The following is a 15,420-nucleotide window of genomic DNA, read 5'->3' as shown; positions in this document are numbered from 1 at the left end:
TTTGGGGGTGGGGTTTTTTTGGCATATTGCCTTCTCCCAAATGCCGCTGGGGATGAGCTGTGGAGAGCACAGATGTGCATCCCGAGCATACCACAACGAGGTTCCTGATTTAAGGACTGTGATTAACCTCTTTCCGACAGTTGCTAACCAGGTGCAGGATTGTAATGGGAAGAGGAGAAAGCTCAGTGAAAACAGCCAGTTTTCCTCCATCACCTGGAAATGCACACGGATGCCATTTTCTGCCTGGAAATCAGGCAGGGTTTAGGATTTATAAAGGGCTCAGGGACACCCTGTTTGTATCAGCACTGCTCTGTGGCTGCCCTCCAGAGCCAATCTTCTCCTTTCCTACTTGGGATCCCACAAACAAGGCATCGATGCAATATGAATCCAGCACAGGGTGTGCTGGTGTGTGGGATCGTGGGCTGTGGACTCGGGGCTCTGCATGCAGGGGTGCTAATGGGAAACAGGGCAGAAAACCACCCCAGATTTGCCTGGTCCAGGTTTCCCTGGGACCTTGTTCTTTGGAAAGCCGGGTATTGGGAGGAGAAGTGGTATTCCACAGTCAGGCATGAAAAGGGGAACCATTGCAGCTTGTGTTTTGCAGTCAAGAGTTAAACTAGGAGCTGCCAAAATTGCTCATTTTCAGGAAATCTGGTATCTGTGGGATTCAGGGCTCCTCTGGCCAGGACTACAAAAGAGCTGGAGAGGGACTTTTTCCAAGGGCATGGAGTGACAGGACAAGGGGGAATGGCTTCGCACCGACAGAGGGCAGGGATAGATTGGATATTAAGAAGAAATTCCTCCCTGGAGGGTGATAAGGCACTGGCACAGAGAAGCTGTGGCTGCCCCATTCCTGTAAGTGTTCAGGGCCAGGTTGGACGGGGCTTGGAGTAACTTGGGATAGTGGAAGGTGTCCCTGCCCATGGCAGGAGAGCGGGATGAGATGGTCTTTAAGGTCCCTTCCAACCCAAACCATTCTGGGATTCCGTGACTGTCTCTGGCCTCCCAGGTCAGGGTTTCATGTGTGACACAAATGCTGTATCTCACCCCAAATGCCCCTCTGGCATCGTGGTGGGGTTTAGATTGACTTCAAAGTTGCCTGTGGGTGTTTTTCAGAAGGTCGCAGTCTTAACTCCTGTTCCAGCCCCTGGCTGGGTGGTTTTAGGACCCCCTCATTGTACCTCTTCCCCTTTCCATCTCCCCATCTCTTAGCTGCAGATAAATCCCTGTATTTCCCTCCAAAGAGGCTGCAGGCTGTGTTTCACACTGAGGCTCCAAATACCTTGCAGAGTCAAGAACTGTTCCTTGGGGGAATGGCAGGGAGAGAGAGGGATGGGAGAGTGGGCAAGAGGAGACCCCCCAAAGGGGGTGAGTAGAGAATAGGTTTGGGAAATGTAAAGAGACAGAAAAATTTATTAAAAACAATTAATAGCTGCTCCAACCAAGGATTTAAACTGAAACCAAAGCCTTAGGGAGGGAGGAAATGAAGTGGCATATGATTGTTATTTTATTGCTTAATATTTTTTTTTTAAATATGATATGCTAAATGCAAATAAGCATTTGTACCGAGGAGGAGAGGGAGGGGATGGAAGACATGCCGGGAAAAATGAGTGGGATCTAGGTTTTGCATCGTTCACTGAATTACTGGCAGGTCTTTTGTAACATCTGTTAAAAATAAAACAAACATTCATTTCCATTTCTCGCTGCCTGAGATGGCTCCTGCAAAAAAATTTCAACCTGTCCAGGAATTTGTCTTGAAAGTTGCCCTCCCTCTCCTCACGCCCCCTCTTCTCCAGGGGAGATTTCCTTCCTGGACTTCCCAGGGGCTCCATTAGCCCCACATTAAAGCCTTTTTACTTTGCTCTAAAACTCTCCATCGAAGTAAAAGGAATTCTAATAAACCGCTGGGAAGACTCTGCTATTCACTCTTTCCATGGAAACACGGCGCTGCCTCAGAGTAGAGCTCCTCTCGACGGAGCCTGGGTCACGGCAGGAGGAGACCAAGGAGGGATGCAGAGATGGTTTCCATTATAAGAGACCTTTTGAGAGAAATAATCACTGCTCTCCCACCAAGGAAAGCCTTCGAGACATCAGGGGCCTCAGCGTGGCCTGGGAGCAGGGCCAGCCTTGGAGGGGGTGGTGGTGGGAAGTGGGGATGTGCTGGGCGCTGAGAAAGTCATTAAAACATCTGATTAGTGGAAATTAAGGCGCCCAGGATCAATTCCTCTTTCCTGATGGGAGGGAGGAGTCTGGAAGGGTGGATGGACCCGGTGCTTCAGGCAGAGGCTACACGGGGGTCTCGGGGCTGGGGATGTGGGTTGTGGTGAGGGGACAGGGTCATGGGAGGACATGGGTGGCTCCGTGCCCAGGGCTGTGCTGCATGGACCAAACATCACACCAGGAAAATAGATTTTTCAAGGCCAGAAAAAGCCTGTTTGCTCTGGGAGGGGGGTTCTGGCTGTTCCCTGGGTCCCAGGCTGAGGAGGTCAGTGGATGGATCCCTACCTAAAGCCACTGTGATATAATTAATTTCCAGCCTCCTCGCAGACACAGTCATCCCGAGTGTTGCTGTTCCAACACCGTGCTGCAAGATGAAGGATTTTATTATTTTTTTTTTTTAAGCGTGAGGAAGCTCGTTAGAAATAGCCCGAAGGGCAAAGTTAGGAAATGAAAATCCATCGGATCCGCTCAGAGCCGATGCAAGGAGCTTGATGAGAGCTGGGGCAGGGCTGCTGCTCCCTGCCTGCGAGGAGCCATCATGTGTGTGGGGTGTGTGGCACCTGGTTAGAGGTGTCACCCAGGCCAGGGGATGAGAGTGATCCATTGGGATCGTTGGGAGTGGGACCGGGGGAGAATCAGCCAGGAAGAGGGATGAGAGGAAGATGAATGAGTAGGATCATCCCATGTGGGTGTTGGGGAGATCCTAGGGATCTCAGGTTGGCAGAGCATGGTAGGGCCGGATGGAGGAGGAGGCTGGTGGGGAAAAGCTCATTTTCTTCGGGATGCTTTATCGTTTAGGTTGCAGTGGTGAGACACTGAGGGACCCAGAGCGCCTTTGTTTTAGCAGCTCCAGAAATGACATTGCAATGAGTCATTATTTTTTAGCCTCTCCAGGGCAGGAGGTGCAGGGTTACATCCAGAGAAGCCTCCAACTTTCATCAGCAAGGTGAGCCCTGCTCAGAGAAGGTAGGAAGAGGCTTTTGGATGGTGGTTGTGCTGGTATGTGGTAGCTCAGGATGACATCTTTGGATGCTCTGGAGCCAGACTCTATCAAGGGATGGAAACCTTCCCATCCCCACCACTGTGCAGCAGCATCCTCTATGAACCTGGAGGCTTTAATGAGTAAAGTTAATTGCTGTGATAGGTGGTGGTCTCCCACCCAGCCAGTGGTTGGGCTGAGACAGACACAGCCGTGTCACACAAACAGAGGTGATGTGGGTGTTGACACCTCAGAAATGCTGAGAAGTCATGAAATCAGCCTTTGTGAACCCGTAAATTGTAGGCGCAGAACTGTAAAGGTGCCGGAAAAATCACAGCGTTTAATAACCAGTGTTTGGTGGTGATTTAATTTGCATATGGGCCTCTCGGGGGCTTGTGATTTCAACCTTTCTCCTCACCACAGTGAGGGTTTCAGCAGAGCAGAGCTGAGGTTCTCCTGAAATCACAGGGCTCCTGGAGGTGGGGATTTTAAACATACCAGAGCCAGGAAATGACATGGGTGGACCAGACTGTTGAATTTATGGGATTTTAGTGTAAAAATAACACATCCTTTAGTTGTCTCTCAGTCCCAGAGGAGAAACTGGGGGTGTTGTCCATTGGGTCTGTCTCACCTTGGCTTTACTAAGGTGGCAGTCCCAGCCCATGGTGCCAAGTGGTGCCAAGCTCTTCCTTCTGAAGGGCAGGGTGGTTGGTGGTTAGGGGGGATAACACTGAGTCCTGGGAGAGCTGTGAGGTCCCAGCTTAGTTTACCATCCTGCAGAGAGGCATGTGTGAAGTCAGAGGTGACTGGGAGTGTGCTGTGGTGTATCAGATACAAACAGCCAGGCTGGGTCTAGGATGGGGATGAGGGTAAGGATGAGGATGAGGAGGAAAAGGACAGGGAAGACAAGAACAAGCAGTCTGCTTTAGCAGGTGCTGGATCCCCTTATGAGGTATGGTCTGGTTTGCAGCTTGATACCTCCTATCTCAAGTAATTAACAGGGAAAAGAGAGGGCCTGGTTATCCATCCTTCAAGAGCAAGGGGTTGAATTGAAAGGCAGCGCCTTGGAAGTGGATCAAATAGCTCTCCAGCCCCCCGCGTACGGCTCGGAAACTTGCTGCCGTGCTGCGTTATCAAGGTGAACAGCTTTAGTTCAATTAACGAGAGGCTCAGAGCGGAGTCGTGGGAGGAGGCAGGGCTGGGCGTTTGCACCCTTGGGGAAGGAGCCGGGGAGCACGGAGCTGCACGGCAGCGACCCCGGCACCGCCGGCGGCACGACACGGTTGTCCCGGTGTATCAGGGCCACCAAAGCTCTGCGTCCCCTGGCGAGGGGACCAGCTCCCCTCCTCGCCCCTGCAGCGGGTTTTATTTACCCCTTGGAAAAATCGGTGTGTGTGGAAGGATTTGCTCTTTGTTACCGTCTTCTTTTCCCCTCCTGCTAATAATAAACCTCCCCCAAAATCAATCGCTCCCAGCGATGAGCTGCCATCAGCTCGCTGTGCACCTAAATCCCCGCAGATGATGTTGCTGGGAGCCTGCGAGCCTGGATTTTTCCTGCCGGTCGCTGCCTGGGCTGCAGCTGGCTCCGGCACGCAGAAAGCTGCAGGTGTGATTTGTTCATTTGCCTCCACCACCACCACCCCCCCGCGCTGCCTCCCTCCTGCTCTCCTTCCCTGCTGCCACCGAGCCCACCTAGCTCATCCCACCCAGACCCGCATCCCACCCTGCGCCGACTCCGGCGTCTCCCCAGCGCAGCGCTGGTGTAGGGTTGGGATCTCTGGGGCTGGAGAGTGTGTGTGTGTGTGTGTGTGTGTGTGTGTGTGTGTGTGTGTGTGTGTGCGTGCGCTTGGAGGGGAAGGGGGGTTAATCTGATCCTACGAGGTTGGAAGAGGGAAAAAATCAAAACTATAAAGAAGGCAGCAGCCTCCTCCTTTTCCCTCTCCCCCGCTCCAGAGGATTAAGCCTACCAAAAAAAAAAAAAAAAAAAAAAAAGAAAGAGAGAGAAAAAAAAATGTCTGCAGCTTTCTGTTGACCCTGCATGATGGCATTTTTGCGCTCTGTGTGCTGCCTCTGCTGATTGCTATTCCTGGCACAAACACACACACACACGCACACACACACACACACACACACAGCCCCAGCACGGCTCACACGGGCACGGCGAGCCCACTCCAAAATACAAAAAAAATCCCCCGAAAATCCCAAACCATTCCCAAATCCAACCCAAACCGGTGCCGCTTGGTGTCCCTGGCCACCCTGGTCTCTGCTGGGAGAGCCGCCAGCACCCGCTGCCTCTCGCCCTCTCCTCCACCCCACTTCTCACCTCGGTCCCCAGCTCCAGCGAGCACTTTCTGCCGGAGCCGCCCGCAGCCAGAGCCCTCCACCACTCCTACCGCTGGCATTACATTTTCAGGCTGGATGCTATAGGGCCGTTTCTAATTACCTTATATCCCCTAGTGGTCTATGAATAATGGTTAGTGAAGGAGCTCAGAAGGGCTGCTGAGAAGGGAAGCAAAAAAAAAAAAAAAAAAAAGGGAGAATTGTGCTATTTCTCACATTTTTTTTTCTAAGGATCTAATCTGGCTACTGTGCTCTGGAAGAGGAGGAGAGCGAGCCAGCAGGAGAGAGAGGAGAGAGCGAGGACCATCGCAGGTATTGTTGCAAGCTACATCTTTGTGCTTTTTTTTTTTTTTCCTCCTTTTTTTCCTGCCCTTTTTTTTTTTTTTTTTCCCTCCTGAAGGCGCAGCAGAATTGGAGATGGTGTGGGGGGTGTGCGCGGACAGAGCTTTTCCCGGATTTATTTTTCTCTTGTGCAACTCGTGTGCCGCTGCGATTGAATGGATGCACGGCGCCGGCACCGCGGAGTTTGGGGAGGGAGGGGGGATTATACGTGTGTGTGTGTGCTCTGTGTGTGTGTGTGTCCGTGTCCGTGTGTCCTATTTGCAGCAGCAGCGGAGGAGCCGGGAGGTGCGTGTGGGGTGGGGTGTGTGTGTAGGGGGGGGGGTTGTTTTGCTTTTCTGGAAGTAATAAAGAAATTTGCAACCGGTCCAAAACCCCTCCTGACTTGCCGATTGATGGGTGTCTGAACAAAGATACAGCTGAGACTTGGAATATTTGTGTGTGGAAGGGGATGGATTCAGTTGGCTTGCCCTGACTCCTACTTTTGCAAAGTTAAAATAATAACGGGCGCGGGGCTGCGAAAGCCTCTGCAGAGGGAAATCTTCCCAGGGAGGCTTATTTAATTGAGGAGTTATGGATGTGCATGGTTTTATACTTCCAAAAGTTGCGGCGGTGCCGCGGGCGGGCGCCTGGCTCTCCTTGCCGTTGTCTGCACGTGAGAACGCTGACTTGATGGATTTTCTTTCTTTTATTTCGGTGGCTGGCGGGGCAGGAAAAAATGGATCTAGCAGATAACCCAAGGAATCGTGGGGTTTGCACATCTGGCTGTGCCTTTGGAAAGCCCCTCGGTGGGACTTTCACCTCCCGCTCCCTTTCTCCCACGGCAAATTTTGCCTCCAAATCCTCCGTTGACATTAATAAACAAACAAACCAGGGAATAACCGTGGAGCCCGGTGAGGGGGCTTGGAGTGCTGCCGGGGGTGGGGGGGAACCGTGTGCTTTTGTTTTAAATAACGAAACGGCGATGATTGAAAACATATGAATAGGATGCAATGCAGAGCGGGTGTGTTGGGAGGGGGGGGAAGAGCTGGAAAACTGCTTATACGACAGAAGCAGAGCTTGAATGAGTGTGGTGAGATGAAAGGCGAGGGGTCTGTCCCTCGCCTGGCTGTGAGGCTGCGGGGAGGGGGGGGTGGTGATTCCCAAAGGCTGAGGAATGGTCTTGGGGTGGGGAAGCTCACTGGGGGGGGGAAAAAAACCCCAAACCTGAAGTATGTGATTATATCCCATCCAACTTTGCCGGTTGCAGCGTTAATGGAGCTAATCGTGCTGGCAAATAATAAAATCAGAGGAAAATATGCCTGTGCGTGGAGGGGGGAGATGTGTGGGGAGCAGAAGCAGGTCCCAAAACCCCTCCGGCCCCCCCAAAAGCGCCGGCGAGGTGGGTGATACCGAGGCGGTATCCAAACGTGGCCGGATTGTGTTTATTTGGGCGGAAATAAAGATGGAGCAACTGCCCTGGGGAAGGCTGTAATCCCCCAGGGAACGGCTCCGAAACCACGCCGGTGTTGCCCTTCGCTGCCTGCCCTTCGCTGCCTGCCCTGCCTGGCCTTGCTTTTGTGTTTGTTTGCTTCCAAGGGGGGGGGGAGAAGGGAGCTGGAGGGGGCGCGAAGGCGGGGAGAAGCCGTGAGGGCGGAGAGCCGATTTAAATTGGACTTAATGGATTCCCAGGGCAGCTCTTTTAGATGAAAGTCAAAATAAGAGCCAAAGTGAATCTCAGCAGACCTGTCTGTTGCATTAGAGATGCAGCCTTCCTCTCCCTCCCTCCCTTTATTCTTTAAAAGAGAGGGGGAAAAAAGTGTTATCCGTACGGAAGACGGCGTGGAGTTTCTCATTCCTATAATGTGAGCTCTAATTGAAGAACTTGCAGCCTCTTGGGAGAGTCTTTACTGATCGCTGCTTTTGTTATTCATGCCGTGCTCTGTTTTCTTAGGGGGTTTTTTGGGGGGGGCTGGCTGCAAGTCTGGCTGTGTTGGGGTCGGGTCGGGGTGTGATGCTGTGTCCCCCGAGGGTGGCTTCGTGGGCTGACATCAGTAGGACCCCCTGGTCCCCTCCTCAGGGGGTCACACTGGGCTCCCCCGGGTAGGTTGTTCCATGCTGGAGGAGGAGATGTACAGCTGGAACCCCTCGGGAGCTGTCGGGGTGAGACGCTGCAGTCTGGCTGCGGGTGGCTCTCGTCCTCACAGGACCCCCTGGGATGGGGATGGATCCTGCCCAGCGTGGTGGCACATGGGAATAGCAGCAGTGAGGGTGGAAAGGGTTCGTGCCTCCTGCCTGGGCTCAGTGCAGTGACTTTGGGGTGCTGTGGGGTACCACAAGCCTGCTTGGTGCAGAGGGCACAATGCAACCCACCTTCACAGCTCTCCTGCCCCAGAGGGGTCTGGGGTGTCACATGGAGGGGACAGGTGTTGTGCCAAAGCCACATGGATCCTCTGCCCACCCAGGGTGCAGACTGGGACATAGCCACTGACTGGCAGGACCTGTGCTGGGCAGGAGAGGTGATTTTCCCCCCTCTCCTGCCTTTTCCATTGCCCAGCAGTTCAAAATGGGGGCAGACAGAGGGACTGGCAGATGGGGCTCCCCCCTGTGGGGGTATCATCACCCCCACTTCGCCTCCCGGCCCCCTTGGGTGGCCAGAGGAGGTGGTGGCTGTCCCCAAGCCCCGTGTCCCCCTGTGGTCCCTTAGCAATGCTGCCCATGACAGTGGACTGTTTTGGTGTGGCCAAAGGCTCCTGGGGGTCACGTCCCTGTTCCCATGTCCCTTTCCCAGCCCTGGGCACTTTTTGGAGCTGCACTTGAGCTCTACATGGGTGAAAACAAGAGCCACGAGCCCTGGGGCTGCTCTTGGTGGCATTTGGTGGCTGTGGAATGAGTGTGGCCAGGGAAGAGGATGTGTGAGCAGGATGGGGCTCCGCCAGCCCCTCGGCTTAGCATGGAGGCAAAGCAGTTAACCTGGACATCTGATCTCCCCGGGAATTGTGTATTGACCCTGACAGCGATGCATCAGGAGCGACAGACTCTCCATCATCGATCCCTGTCCTCCCATCACCAGGTGTCGACACCGACAGTCGTGGAGCCGGCTTTAATTTCAGGCCTCTGGCTCCAGCACGTAACACTTAGCTGTGGTCCCAAGGTGCCGCCGAGCTTTGCAAACAAACACCTCCGCAGGCAGGTGGCCGTCCCCATTTTGTGGCAGGGATGGTACTTGCTGTGAGGAGCTGGCTGAGATGGGGACAGGGCTGGCAGGGGACCCAGGAGCCCAGGGCCATTGGGCAGAGTGGCATCACAGCCTTTAGTGGGGGACCCAGGAGTCACCTGGAGCTCTTGCTTAGACAGTCTTTTCTAGGAAAACCCTCTGATTTGGCCCCTCCATGCCATTGCTGCTGTGCAGCACAGGCTGTACCCGAGCTGGGGAGTCCCAGTCCTTTTGCAGCCTTTGCTGGGTGACCTCATCTGGCCTGGATGTGTCTTGCCTTTCCCACCTCCAAAATGGCCACTGCCAGATGTCATGGGCAGTCAGGTGTGTGTGCCATTCCACGGAGACCTGCTGGGGAGGATGGTGGTTTTTTTGGGTGCCTTGATTTTGGGCAGGGCGCAGGCGCTGGCGGGGGCCGGCTGGCACGCCGCCTCTCCTTCCCAGCATCTTGAGATTTCCAAGACACACGCAGCCAAGCTGAGGCTGAAAAAGCTGCTTGTGGTTCAAGAGCATCTCCTCGACGGAGGAGAGAGGAAGGCTTTTCATTCCTCCCTTTCTTTTGGAGCTACCCAAGCTCCCCTCACCTGTGTAGGGGCTCTTCCCGCTCCCCCCCCCTTGCAAGGGGACGTTAAAAGCCAGGGGCAGCAGATATCTTGACACCCCGTCAATCCAAGCCTTTTACAGCAGCAGTCTCTGAAGGCTGGCACTGCTGCACAGAAGAAAACAAGTGAGAAGAGGGGGGGGAGGCGAGAGCAAGCCTTTGCAGCCGGCAATCGATAATTGTGGTGTCACTCACTGCCTTGGAAGTTCCCGCATCCCCACGGTCGGTGGTGGGGGGGAGGAGGGGAGGGCGAGAGCTGAGCTCTGCCCCGCACAGCACCGGGCACAGGGCAGGGAGCGATGGCGGAGGGCGAGAGCCCGGCCCCGAGCGGGAGCCTCCTGCTGCATTACTCACCACTTGATGTAGCTTGAACCTTTCAACTCCCTCCCCTTGGGGATGGAGCGGGCTGGGCAGAAGGTGTTGACGGAAAACGCTCTGCTTTCTTAGCTTTGAGGGCTTTTATTCCCCTTTCCTTCTGGTTTTTTTTCCTTCCCCGCCCCTCTCTGTGTGCATTTTGGGCTTTAATATTCCCCCCAAAATATAAAAGAAACCAAAAAAAAAAAAAAACACACAAATCCAACCCAGCTCCCCCTCATATGTGTCTCCCTCTTAGCAAAAGCTGAGGCAAAAGATCAAGGAATTCTTCCTTTTGTGCAGCTTTCAAGACCAAAGATGTGCCGGTGAAAAGGGGAGGCTCAGAGTACCAGGCACACACAAGTGTTAAAGGAGAGGCTTCCCTTTTGTCTCCAAGGCAATCAGCCGGCGAAGGGATCCACAAATTAATTAAAAATTGCTCTGTCTTGATTGAGTTATTCCTGCTCGCATCCCACCTGCCTATCAAAAGAATGGGAATGGCAGGAGGAAATTCCTATTTCTTTCCCAAACAGCTCAGACACGTACCATGGTCCGTCTCGCTTGCCTTTTATCCAGGCAGCAAAGGAAATAAAAAAAAAAGGAAGGGCTGGCGCGGTATCCAAAGAGATCTCTCCCGGAGGATGCGTCCCTCTCCTGCGCTAACAAATGCTGCCGTATTTGGACGATTCAGAAGAAAAATGAGCAGATTTGCATGTCATGCATGGGCCAAATTGTGGTTGTAACTCCCATGAAGTTGATGGAGATCCATCGGAGATTAATTTGGCCCAAGGTCTGGTGCTTGCTCCGCGGGGAATAGGCTGGATCTCTGCCTTGGTTGAAACAAGAGGTATTCAAATGGGTTTGTTGTGGCTGCGCTATGCCCAAGTGGTAGAGCCGAGCAAAAATCCCAACTGGTTGTATCCCTGGTGCCAAAGCACCATAAATACTCCTCGAGCTGTCAAGTCCTGCACAGTCTCTACCACATTTACCACCGAGAATGTTTTAAGGGGGTGGATTTATCTGTAGGGGCTGCACACAAGTCTCCCTCTGTGCTTTGCTAAGAGGCTTGAACTCCATCCCAGCATCGTGATGGGGGAAGCCTTTCTCCCCTCCTGTTTATGGGATTTCCACCCAAACTGAGCCTGCACCAGGGCCAAGCTCAGCCCAAGCCCCAGAGAGCCCAGTTCCCCATCACCAGGCTCAGGCTCTGGTTTGGGGGAGCATCATCAGTCAGTGCCTCTGAGCCGGATTCGGGGGGGTTGGTTTGCTGCTTTGCAGTCAGACCTTGCTTCCTCCTCTTTATTGTCATCTCCGCTCTTAGTCACTGCTCGATGCCTCACCAGGGGACACTGCTCCTGCTGCATTTATGGCAGCCACTAAAATTGGCTGCTCCGACGGGGAGGGACACTGAGCATCAGGGAGGCTCTGCCCAGCTCCCTTATGGTCCTTAACATCGTGTGGGGCATGTAGGGGAGCTGCAGGGCAGGTTGGTCACCAAATGGGTCCCCTGTGCTGGGAATGGACCGTCAGCTCTGCTGGGTCCCATTCAGCTCATGCGTGAGGGGATATGGGAGCAGTGCTGGAAAAGAGCATCACTGGCCACGTTCTCAGGTGGAGATGGCGTGTAAATGAAAATGAGATGCTCGATAAAGTAGGAAAGCATAATTAAAAACGTTCACGGCTGCTGGCTCGCAAGGCGTGGGCACTCAGTGATCCAGCGAGGCACAGCCGTCCCCCCCTCCCCAAACACCACGGCTTCCAGCCCTCCTCGTCCTGTAATAGTGTGTCCTTCACATACCTGTCACTACTTGATCTATAGAACAGGACTGGCCTCTCATACCACTGCCTTCCACCAGGCCGGAGACTGGATTCTCCGGAGGAGACTCTAGTCCTATCATAGCATGTCCTTCACCGTGACTGCTGCTGCACGGAGACACGGCAGCACGGGGCTCTAATACCTTGTAATTCACTGTGACTGCTGTGGCAGGACCTGCACCGTGCTGTGCTGCTGCAGCCCTTCAGACCCCTTGCCTTTTGCATCTGCTCTCGGGCTTTGTAGCAAGGGCTGGGTGGGAGGGGACGCATGGTGAGGGACCTTGGAGGTGCTCCAGGCTCAGAGCCTGCTCCCTGACTCCCACTGGGCACGGGGAAGGTGCTGAGAATCTCTGGGGCATGGTCCCATCCTGCCTCTTGGATGGTTTAAAGGAGGGAGTGCAGGGGGCCAGCCCCTGCCTGAGCAGGGGAGAAATTCCTGTGAGTGTGCCAGGGTGAGAAATGGCCTTTGGATGCAAGGAAAGCATCCTTCCTCTGGGTGGTTTGGACATCATAATAAATGTCAATATCTCCGCGCACACAAAGGAGAAGGGGACATTTGGCTACCGAGCGCGTTTGTTCCAGGAGCTGATTTACTTTGAAGACTTAAAGGGTTCTCTGATGCTTCCCTCTTTGCTGCTTAACCCTGTTCCTTTGCCAGTTAAATAGAAATGCAGCCGCCGTCAATAAAGCCCTTCTGGAGGCTCCTCCGTGAACACAGCCACGCTGTTCTCTTCCTGGTGCTGTGCTGGACATTGCTCCCTCTTCCACTAATCTGGTTTAACTCTTCCATGGGCAGAAGGCAACTGCACCCCTGAGCTTTTGCTGCCATGGTGAAGCGAGGATCGCCATGAGGGACGGGGTTTTTCCAGCCAAGTGATGGAGATCCCAGTGCTCATGGCATCCCCTTGGAGCTAATGGTGCCATGGCTGTGCATGGAACAGGGTGCAGGTGACTATGGCTCAGCCAGGAACTGGATTTGGAGTGGTTACTTTGTGTTGCTGGATTTTATTTGGAGAGGAGGCATTGGAGAGCCATGCCTGGAAGCTGGAACCTGTAGGAACAGCGAGGATGAAGGAGAATGTCTTGGTGGCAGGACTCCTGGGGTGGGATAAGGACATGTTTGATGGTGAGATCTGCGAGGGAGTAGTTTTTGGGAGCCAGTGCTTCCCTGGAGCACAGTGCTCAGCTTGTTTTAAAAAAGATGGGAGTTGGCATCTCCCATTTTGCTCTCGTGCAAATCATCAGTGTTGCTGCTGCTCCTGCTTGGACTGGGGAAGGAGGAATTTGGCCCAGTGGCATTTTTTCCTTTTGCTTCCCCCAGCAGCCTGGGCTACAGATCTGCAAACAGCTGTAAGGAGAGCAGAGATCATTAGCTGGAAGGATCAGATGAGATAGTTTCTTAAAAGGATTGTCTGATTTCTCTATTGATCAGCTTGATTTAAAAGGGGGAGTTGGGTCAGAGGGCATAAATTATCATTGAAGGAGGGGTGAAGGCCTCAAAGGCTGTGCTGCACTTAGCTGCAGTGCTGAGGAATGTGTCTCTCAGCAGGGACGTGCAGAGCTGAGCGCTGTGGCTGCTGGCCAAGCTGGGTCTCCTCTACGCTGAACTGGGAACTGAGTCAAGGGAAGTGCATTTAAACTTGGTTAAAGAGCCTCCCTCTCCTCGCCAAACTGGTTTCTGCAGCCCCTGCCGGTTGCAGGGGTGAGTGTTTGAGGTCAGAGGGGGAAGAGGTGCAGCGTGTGGCCCCATGTGAGGTTTGGGGTGCGGCAAAGGGTTGGGGGAGCTGTGGGGTCCCGCTGGCTCTGAGCGAGCCCCCTCCTTCCCTCCCTCCCTCCCCCGAGGGAGGATGCTCTCACCCCATAGGGACCTGCGACCTCTCCCTGGCTTTCCCCAGGCTCCCTGTGTGGTCTCCGGCGAGATGTTGAACCAGGGGAGGTTTCTGCTGCCCTGGCTATAAAACAAAGCTAATCTGCAACCTGAGGTTACTGCTTTCCCCATTCTTGTGATCGCTGCCCAGGGCTCCCACATCTCCTGCCCCCGGAGTCATGGGACTCACAGCCTTTGCAGCAGCCCCCCCAGCTCTCTGGATTATGGGAAAAGGAATAGGAAAACACCCACGGACAACCATCCCCATTGATGGCAGAGGGTCTGGTTTTGGGGATGTGGCACATCTTCCACACCAGCTTTTTCTGCAGCAATGTGGATCTGCTCCTTCCCTCATCTTCATCCTCATCCTCAGCTATCCTCATGATGGAGGAGCCTTTTGTGCACAGATCAGCGTCCTGTCTCTGCCTTGTCCCAGGGTTTGCATCTCTTGCTGCTGTCCAGGGAAGGACCATGGGGGTCTGCAATGGGGTTGTGACAAGAGTTGTGTCACCCCAACAGGGCGTGAGCTGGAGCCTGGAAGGGCTGGCTGGCCAGGAAAAGCTGCAGAAGCACTTTTGGGATGCCACAGGGTTTACACCCTTTCCCACCCTGATGGGGTTTCTTGCTCTTTTATTTCTGGCTGTGCTAACATGAAACAGTGCAAGAAGTGTGATTTCTGGAGCTGTGGGCAGGTCTGAGGTGCCCTGGCGAGTGCTGGACTGGGGCATCTGCGTGGAGTAGCACCATGGGGAAGCTGACACAGCCACACTGCTGGTGTCCCCAGGCTGGGCACACGTCCCAAAAGTGGGTCCATCTGCCCTTTCCTGGTGCTGCTCCACATGCCAGCGGTGCAGCCGAAGCTGCTGCCCGCCCCATGCACCCATCCTCTTGCTTCTGTTCTCCTGCATAGAATAATTGAATCACAGAATCATGAAGGTTGGGAAAGCCCTCTAAGATCATTAAGTCCAACCAGTAATCCAACGCTGCTAAGCCCACCACTAAACCATGTCCCCAGGTGCCACATCCATGCGTTTTTTGAACACTTCCAAGGATGGTGACTCCACCACTGCCCTGGGCAGACTTTTCCAATGCCTGACCACTCTTTAGGTGAAGAAATTTTTCCTAAACCTCCCCAGCACAACTTGAGGGTGTTTCCTCTTGTCCTGTCCCTTGTTACCTGGGAGCAGAACCTGTCCCCCACTTGGCTGCACCCTCCTGAGGGAGTTGTAGAGGGCGAGAAGTTCCCTCTGAGCCTCCTTTTGTCCCCTCAGCTCCCTCAGCTGCTTCTCATAGGACTTGTGCTCCTGACCCTTCCCCAGCTCCATTGCCCTTCTCTGGATGTGCTCCAGCACCTCAGTGTCTTCCTTGGAGTGAGGGGAACATCCCCGTGTGCCCCATCCTTGTGCATGGGGACTGCCAGGGATGGCAGCGTGGCAGTTCCCTGTGACGTGCAGCTTGGAAGGAGGCGAGCCAAGTCATTATCACAGATCACCTCTGCCAGGTGGAGAGCAGGGGACCGGTGTCCCAGCCCAGGGCACGGCTGGGAGCGGGCAGCGTCGGGCAGAGGGCTCAGACCCGGCATGAGGCTGAGCCAGGGCAGCGGGGGCTTGTGGCAGCCCCACTCCCACCAAGGAGTCGAGCATCTCTTCCAAGCATCCTCTGGCATTGGCCTCCCAGCATGGCTGTGGGAGCAGCCACCAGCACGGCGG

At 54.1% G+C, this 15,420-nt stretch overlaps 2 protein-coding genes across 7 annotated transcripts in view; one reads left to right on the top strand and one right to left on the bottom strand.

Annotated features, from left to right (window-relative positions):
• RAI1 (retinoic acid induced 1) overlaps nucleotides 1-15,420 on the top strand; it is a 74,549-nt gene that overhangs the window by 29,174 nt on the left and 29,955 nt on the right. For 4 of the 6 annotated variants that reach the window (XM_051777612.1, XM_051777635.1, XM_051777621.1 and 1 more), the window contains one exon: nucleotides 5,771-5,851. The gene's annotated coding sequence lies outside the window, so the exon portion shown is untranslated. Of the gene's footprint in view, nucleotides 1-4,359; nucleotides 4,962-5,207; nucleotides 5,673-5,770; nucleotides 5,852-15,420 lie in introns of those variants that run through there. The other 2 variants (XM_051777651.1, XM_051777641.1) reach the window with 2 other exon arrangements.
• Nucleotides 1-15,420, bottom strand: part of FLCN (folliculin) — a 208,640-nt gene that overhangs the window by 170,043 nt on the left and 23,177 nt on the right. The window lies entirely within an intron of this gene.

This window comes from Manacus candei, unplaced genomic scaffold (assembly GCF_025592945.1).
Source record: "Manacus candei isolate 608988 ecotype Guabito, Panama unplaced genomic scaffold, ASM2559294v1 h1tg000002l, whole genome shotgun sequence".
NCBI lineage: Eukaryota > Metazoa > Chordata > Aves > Passeriformes > Pipridae > Manacus > Manacus candei.
Note: the sequence above shows the minus strand (reverse complement) of the source record. Positions and strands in the feature narration are given on the sequence as shown.